Below are 7,982 nucleotides of genomic sequence, written 5' to 3' on the forward strand. Positions count from 1 at the left end.
GTATTGCAGCATTAGGAAGGTTGAGAACCACTGCCTTAGATGTTCTCATAATGGATTATACAATATGTAATATCTTTTTTTATCTTATTTAATTACCATCTGAGGACATATATAACTTTTACTGATTCTTAAAGAAAGAGGAATGGCTGTTACCGGTTTTGCTCAGTAGATAGAGCATTGGCCTACGGACTGAAGGGTCCCAGGTTCCATTCTGATCAAGGGCACATACATTGATTGCAGGTACATCTCCAGTAGTGGATGTGCAGGAGGCAGCTAATCGATGATGTTTCTAACTCCTCACCAACACTTGTTATTTGTTGATTTATTGATGACAACCATTCTGACAGGTGTGATGTGATAACTCATTGTGGTTATAATTTGCATCTTTCTGATGAGTGACAGCATTTTTTCATATGTTTATTGGGCATCTGTGTATGTCCTCTTTGGGGATGCGTCTATTCAGGTCCTTTGCCCATTTTTTAAAATCAAAACCACACTTTCATTATTTTTGTTTGCTTGTTATTTGTTTTCAAAAATAGAGTGATTTTTTTTCCTGAAGCCTATTTATGTGTAAGTAACAATGGGCTTAATATTTTTAATGAATGCATTAAAATTAATAGGTTAATTTTTATTCAAACACTTGACTATTATATTACAGTGAACTCAAAAAGTGTTATTTATAGAGTTAAAATTGTTCTGAATTGAAACACACATTGCAAAATTAACCATTGTAAAGTGTTCCATTCGGTGGCATTAGGTAAATTCACAGAATTGTGAAACTATCACGCCTATCATCTTACAAAAAATACTTTGCCACGCCCTGAAGGAAATCTCATAGCCAGTAGGAAGTCAGTCATTCCTCATTCCTCCTGCCCCAGCCCATGGCAACCACTAAACAGCTTTCTGTCTTTATGGACTGGCTTATTCCGAACATATCATATATATTGAATCATACATTATGTGACCTTTGGTGTCTGGCTTCTTTTACTTGGAATAGTGAGTTCAAAGTTCATCCCTATTATAACACTCCTTATGGCTGCATAATATTCCATTGCATGGACAGTCCGTGTTATGTGTATGCACTTGTCAGTCTGTGGCATTTGGGTTGCTTCTATCTTTGGCTGTTTTGACTTGTGCTACTAGGAACATACAGTTAGGTCGGAGAGAGCCCAGGATCGGATACATTCAGACTTGTGATGAGATAATGGACTCCCCCTGGAATTTCTAACAGATCAATGTGCCAGACACAGATAGCAGCTTCTTCTCCCTGAATCAACACGACCCCCACACAGATACTGACTCCTTCCTGAATACCCTGCCAACCCCCTGCGGGGGGAAACTTCCTCAGTTCATGTCCCCGCCCCTCACCCAACCACAGTATAAAAAAAGCGCCCCCCTCCCTGTTGGCACGGATCCAGTCTTTGGGGTTTATGGGTCGCCCGGGAACGCAGAATAAAGCCTTTCCTTTCTTCCTTTTCTGATTGACTCTCTTTGTTTCCTACGCTGCCTCCTGAGCCACCTAACTTAACACATACTATACATGTTCATGTATTTGTAATGCTTGTTTTTATCTGGGGGTATCTCTAGAAGTGGAATACAGCTTCATATACTTATTCTATATTTAAACTTGTGAGGACCGCCAAACCATTTTCAGCAGTCAGTGTACCATTTAAAAATACTACCAACAATGTATAAAGTTTTTGATTTCTCTGCTTTCCCCACAATACTTGTTATTTTCCTTTTCCAACGTTTTAGACAGCCTAGTTGGTGTTACAGTCATTACTCTAGTTTTGATTTGCTTTTGCTGAGGAATACTGATATGTCATCATGTGATTGTTGGCCATTTGTGTATCTTTGGGAATTGCTGTCAGGTCATCTACTAATCTGTAATGTTAGTCTTTTGTCCTTTATTTGGAGTAGTAAGGGCTTCCTTCTCTTCTGGAGACTAGACTCTCACTAGAAGTATGATTCGCCAGTGTTCTCTCCCAGGATGGAGGATATCTTTTTTCTCTCTTGATAGTCTTTTAATGCAAAAAGATGTTCATTTTGATGAAGACCATTTATCTGTTTTTATCTATTGTTTTCCTTTGTTGCTTTTGCTTTGGATCTAATATTTAAGAAATCAGTGCCAAATCCAAGGTCATGAAGGTTTACTCATGTTTCCATCTGAGAATTTTATAATGTTAGCTGTTATATTTACACTAGAGGCCCGGTGGACAAAAATTTGTGCATTTGGCGGGGAGAGGGGGTCCCTCAGCCCGGGCTGTGCCCTCTCGCAGTCTGGGACCCCTCAGGAGATAACGACCTGCTGGCTTAGGCCTGCTCCCGGGTGGCAGAGGGCAGGCCCAATCCTTAGGTACAGCCCCTGGTCGGGCTCAGAGCAGGGCCGATTGGGGAGTTGGGGCGCCGCCCCCTGTCACACTCAAGGCAGGGTCGATAGGGAAGTTGAGGCGCCACCCCTGCCACCCACAGAGCAGGGCCGATCAGGGGGTTGGGGCCCTGCCCCCTGTCACACACAGAGCCGCAGGGCAATCAGGGGGTTTGGGCACTGCCCCCTGTCATGCTGATCCCAGTGCCGGGAGGCCTCGAGGCTCCGCTGATCCCGCCCAGCAGGGTCACAGATCCTGGTCCCAGACCACAGAGAGCCTTGCCTGCTGCCACCCGCCTTCAGTATGCAAATTAGCTGCCATCTTGTTGCCTCAGGGTGGGGGTCCCCACTGGGGTGCCTGGCCAGTCTGGGTGAGGGGCTGAGGGCCGTTTTCAGGCTGGCAGGCGACTGAAGCTCCAAACCTCTCCTTTTTTTCTTTTTTTTTTATTCTGGCATTTATTTACCTTCTATGGCTGTCACTGGAGCTGAGAGCCGGCTTTCTCTCTGAGGCTCTGCTGAAAGCAGGTTTCTGGCCTTTGTTTTCTGTATTCGAAACAATGTTGCGACTCCAGCTCTGAGATCCCGGCTGACTGACAGGAGGTTTCGGGGGTTTTGTTTATCTTCTGTAAATGTTACAATGTTTCCAACTGAAGCTCAGAGGCCAGCAAGGCAGGCGGGGAACGTTGGAGTCCTCTGTCACTGAAGGAAGCAAGCCGCCCTGTTCCCATCAGCTGCCTGGCTGCCAGCAGCCATCTTGGCTGACAGTTAATTTGCATATCACCCTGATTAGCCAATGGGAAGGGTAGCAGTCATACGCTAGTTACCATGTTTCTCTTTTATTAGTGTAGATGGTGGGTCCATTATGAGTGAGTGGCTTTTGTGTACGGTGTACCTTACATGTCCAACTTTATTTATTTGCATGTGTATACAGTTGCCCTGGGTCCATTTGTTGAGGAGACTATTCGTATCCCCATTGAATGGTCATCATCAGTTGTCCCTCACCAATTCACTGCTGTGCTTCCAAGAGCCAGTGAAATGCTGAGCATTATAAGGCAGAGAATTAGAAGTCAAATATAAGCCATTGGCTTAGCGGTAACGTAACTTGAGGAGGTAGGCAGTATGAAAATGTGATTAGACTTTAAAGAATAATGAAGCTTTGCTTCCAAATCTTAGATGACAGAAGTAAAATCTGTAAACCAAAAAAAATTATGGAGCTGGCCCAAAGTTCAGGCAGGTACAAAAAAGTGAAATATTTTATAAAACAATGTAGGTGGAAGAGAGAGAGAGAGAGGGTGAAAGTAAATAAGATGCCCCCACAGCAAAATTGTATAGCATGTCTACCTAGTGAAATGGAGCATGAATTTCATTCCCTTCATAAATTTTATATTTTATTAAAAATTTACAGGGAATATTTATTATTTTTATAAGTAGAATAAAAACTTAAAAGTGGAATGCACATTAACTAAGGGTGCTCCATATCAAATTATTTTTGGAAAGTGGAGTGCTTTTTTTGTTTTTTTTTTTGTTTGCCAGCTGCATAATTTATTGAACCAATGTCCCCTACGAAGTAAACTGCATTTCTGGACACTTGCGAGTCAAAAGGATTCTCTTGGTTTCCCGGTATCCCCACCCTGTCCCTACAAGTCCACCTGGGATGGCAGGCCTGGCCATACTCTTTAATGCCTAAGGCAAGCGCGTGGCCTGGGACCACAGCTCCAGGGGTGGCTGGAGGGAAGTGAAGGGGCCAGAGACCTTGGGCCCCCCAGGTTTCTTCCAGGACTGGGAAGGTTTGCCCCACAGAAGTGGGGGCCGGGCAGTCCCAGACTCTCCCCTGTGCCTCCTCTCTGGTGTTCCCAACTCCCCACTTCTCTCCAGCAAGAAGGGCCTCTCTGTGCCAGGCCCACCTTCTTTCCCCAACCACCTCCCTGAAGATGATTTGGGTTCTATCAGGCGACTTAAGCGCCCTAGGGCCCTTTGGCCCTGTCCAGCCAGCCTGACAGTGGGTGGGATTTACACTAGGGGTGGGATTGGGCTGGGGAGATGGGCTTCAGGTGTGGCAAACACCACAGGGCTGGGGGTTTGGCTGCTGGGTGGGTCTGGTGCTACCCTTGTGCCTGGACATCCTTGGGCTAGAGAGCTAGGGCCTGAGGCCACCTCCAGGGCTGACCTCAGAGCAGCTACTGCAGCCAGACCCTGACGTAGGCCAGGCCCGAAGCGACCCAGGGCACTGAGCTGACGCCCCCGGAACTGCAGGTCTTTGGATTCCAGGAACTGGTGCTCGAATCAGATGGCATGGAGACCTTAGTGGGAGAGGGGAGCAGGTTATAGCCCAAGGTCCTGGAAGGCCCTGGGACACAGCTTGGGGAGCTGAGGGAAGTCTTGGGCTCAGCCTTGTCCTCTTGTTCCTCAGGGTCCCGCTGTGGGCCTCAGGGAGCTGCTGCCCCTGCCTGCCCGAGAATCCAGGTGCCGCAGTTGCAGTTTCCTCCACTCCTGAAGTTCAGCCAATACCAGGAGGTCCCGGCTGTCTATAGGGTCAGGCCCTGGGGTGGAGGCAGCTGCTCTGGGGACACCCATGTCTGGCAGTGGTGCTAACACTCCCAAAGGCCCTTGGTGGGATTTCCGCAGAGGACTTGGCTGGAGCCGTGGGTGAGGTTGCTGGTGTCATCCTCTGGGGCTGTGTCCTTGGGAAGCAGAGCCTTGGGCAGGGGTTCCCCAGGGGCCAGCAGGGAGAGGGGCCAAGGCCTGGTGGCCCGGGGCTGGAGTTCAGGCCAGAATAGTTCAGGGCCGAATCTTCGAATGGGGTCTCCTTGGGGATGATCCAGCCTGGGCAGCAGACTGTCCAGGATACTGCCCTCTTTGATGACCTCCTTCACCAGGAGCCAGTCCTGGTCCAGCTTCCGGGCAGTGGGCAGGCCCATCTGCATGGCAGGCATCTCATCCAGGACCTGCAGCTCGGGGATGAGCTTCCTCACCTGTGCCCTGTAGTTGTAGCCCTGGGGCGCCTTGCTGGAGGGGCTTGGCTACAGGCATACCAGATTGCCCTCCAAGGTGAGCATGGCTAGCCTCAGGCACAGCTGCAGGTAACACACCTGCCCCAGGTCCTTCACATTGTTGCCCTCTGGGTCTAGCACCTCCAGCTGCTCCAGCAGGCAGAGCAGGCTGAGGTCCGGAGACATTGTTATAGGAGACATACAACTCCTTCAGGGCCGGGAAGGAGCCGATGCCATCCAGATCAGTCAGGCCACAGGGAGCCAGCCACAGTACCTGCAGGTGGCCCAGGAAGGTGCCCAGATCTCTCACGGAGCTAGGCAGTTGTTGTTCAACTTCAGTTGGCTGGGCAGGTGCACCCCAAAGTTGCCCAGGCCGTGCTCACCTGCATGATATCCACGCACATCTCCAGTGTGCTCACCAGCCGCAGGTCCTCCACCTGGGCCAGGGCTTGCAGTCGGGCAGCTGACAGGCACTCCTCTGCCAGCCGCTTGCCTTGGCTGTCCCTGTGGCTGCCCATGGGCCTTGCTCTGCGGGCAGGGGTTGTACAGGCCCTGCCAGCTCAGCTCCCGCACTAGGACACGGGCCATGCTGGGCCAAGGCCCAGGGGCCTGTCCCAGACCTGGTCCATTCATATCCAACCTGGAGGCAGAAGCCTTTTCCCACTGTGGGTCAAACATCCAGGCATGGGGGTGGCATGTGGCTCCAGGCGGCACCTGAGGGCTCCACCCCAGGACCCAGCCCTGCGGGCTCAGCCCTGGGCACCCTCCGCCATTGGGTGTTCTCTCCGATTCCAGGTTGTTCTTCCCACTGCGGGGGTTTCGGGACCTGAAGGGGAGGCCAGGTCTGTATCCGCACCGGATGCTGCCACCACCTTCACTCCGCGTCTATGACCAGGACCTGTTCTAGCCGCAGCACTGTGTGAGTGGGGCGGCAAACCCGGCACAGCATGTGGGGTTGGTGCGTCATGGGGGCAGGACGGCCCCCCAAGGTCAAGGCCTGCAGCAGGGTGAGCTGGGCAAAGAGCAGCAAACCTTCGAGGGAGGGGCTGGGTGGTGCAGCAGAGGGGTAGGTTGCTGGCTGAGCATGTATCGCACCATTCTTCCTTGTGAATAGAGAGGGGTTCATGGGTTACTTCGACATTTTAAAATAATGTTCAAAAGGTCTCTTTGAGAGTCCTGAAAGGAGCCGGTTTGTGCTTTGATGGTGGGGGAGGCTTCAGTTCACAGCCTAAGGCAACTTGTGGGCTGGATTTGTGGGGCGCCCTTTGTTTACTGGGCCACACCACAAGCTTCTGCAGGGCTGGATCTCTGGGTTTGGGAGGAGCCGCCAGCAGGCCAGCAATCTGTGGGGCCTGCCCAAGTTGGGGGAGGTAGGTGAGGGGTATGGGGCTGTGCTACGTGAGAAGCAAGAGCCCGGTACTTTACAGGGCAAAAAGACTGAGCTGGCCTCGCTCATCCGCGGGCTCAGATGCCCCCGCTCAGACCAGGCACTCCTGCACTGCCCGTCCCTGAGTGCACAGCCATGCCTGGCCTCCAGTCCCCGCCGAAGCTGCCAAGCATCCTGGGAGGGAGGAAGCAGCCATCCGAGAGCCGCCTGTGGGGAAGGGGTGCAGGACAGCCGGGCCACTGAGGATCTCAGGCTCCTGACACGGCCGGGCCTGCTCCCGGCTTCTGCCCTCCACCTTCTCAGACAGATACTGGGGGCACCCATGGTGCCGACCCTGCGGGCTCCACCCCCCCGGGGGGCTGTTTTCCACTCCAGGGCCCTTGGTGGGCTGCAGGGTACGGGGAAGACCTTGGAGGACATGGACATGGCTGGGAGCGCCGTGAGCAGAACTGCGGCGACCCTGCCCCAGACCACACCCGGTCACCGACTCGCTTCTCAGCATGGTCTCCATCTCCCTGGGAGTCCGTCCTGTTTCCAGGAGAGTCCAGCACGGGCACCGATGACCTCCCGAGCCAGTGGCGACAGCCTCCAAGGCCCTGGCCCACGAGGGCCAACCAGCCCGGCACCACCCTCCTGGAGTGCTCTTTATTAGGTAACTTCAGGAAGGATAACCTGAAAATTAAAGTTTTCTTGGCACAACTGTAAGAAATGATAACATGATATAATCCTCTAGTTGATGTCATTTGATACCTGTGTTTTCATGTAGTTGGATGAGAATTCAAAGCAATCCATTTGAGGAGATGGTCGTCGTGCAATGGCGTAAAAGGAAGGAACAAACGGACGCCATCACAGCCATGGGCTCTGCACGCGCCCCCCTACCCCCTCCTTCCCTTGGCTGCTGCCATCAACTCTGTGCACACGGTTCCCTCATCCCCCGCTTCCTTCCGTGGCTGCAGTATGGGCTCCGCACATGGATTCCCCCTCTTTACACCCCTTTCTTCCCTAGGCCACTGCGGTGTGGGCCAGGGAAGGAAGAGAGGCCAGGAGAGCGAGACAAAGCTTTGTGCCCAGGGCTGACCGCATCGAGGGAGCTGCTCTGCTATATAGGAGACCCTGACCCAGAAGCAGGTCGTCTACCAATGGTTTAGCACCAGGTTCCCCACACGCGTGTGCATTGTGTGGAGGGCAAGGGCTCTCTGCACCAGACCCCAGTCCCGAGGCAGAAGGCCCACAGGTG

At 52.1% G+C, this 7,982-nt stretch overlaps 1 pseudogene; it reads right to left on the reverse strand.

Moving 5' to 3' along the window:
- Positions 1-4,383: 4,383 nt before the first annotated feature.
- LOC139000595 (leucine-rich repeat-containing protein 56 pseudogene) lies at positions 4,384-6,036 on the reverse strand (annotated as a pseudogene).
- Positions 6,037-7,982: the final 1,946 nt, after the last annotated feature.

Source organism: Myotis yumanensis, unplaced genomic scaffold (assembly GCF_028538775.1).
Source record: "Myotis yumanensis isolate MYYU_CA2020_CCGP unplaced genomic scaffold, mMyoYum1.0.hap1 SCAF_24, whole genome shotgun sequence".
NCBI classification, from domain to species: domain Eukaryota; kingdom Metazoa; phylum Chordata; class Mammalia; order Chiroptera; family Vespertilionidae; genus Myotis; species Myotis yumanensis.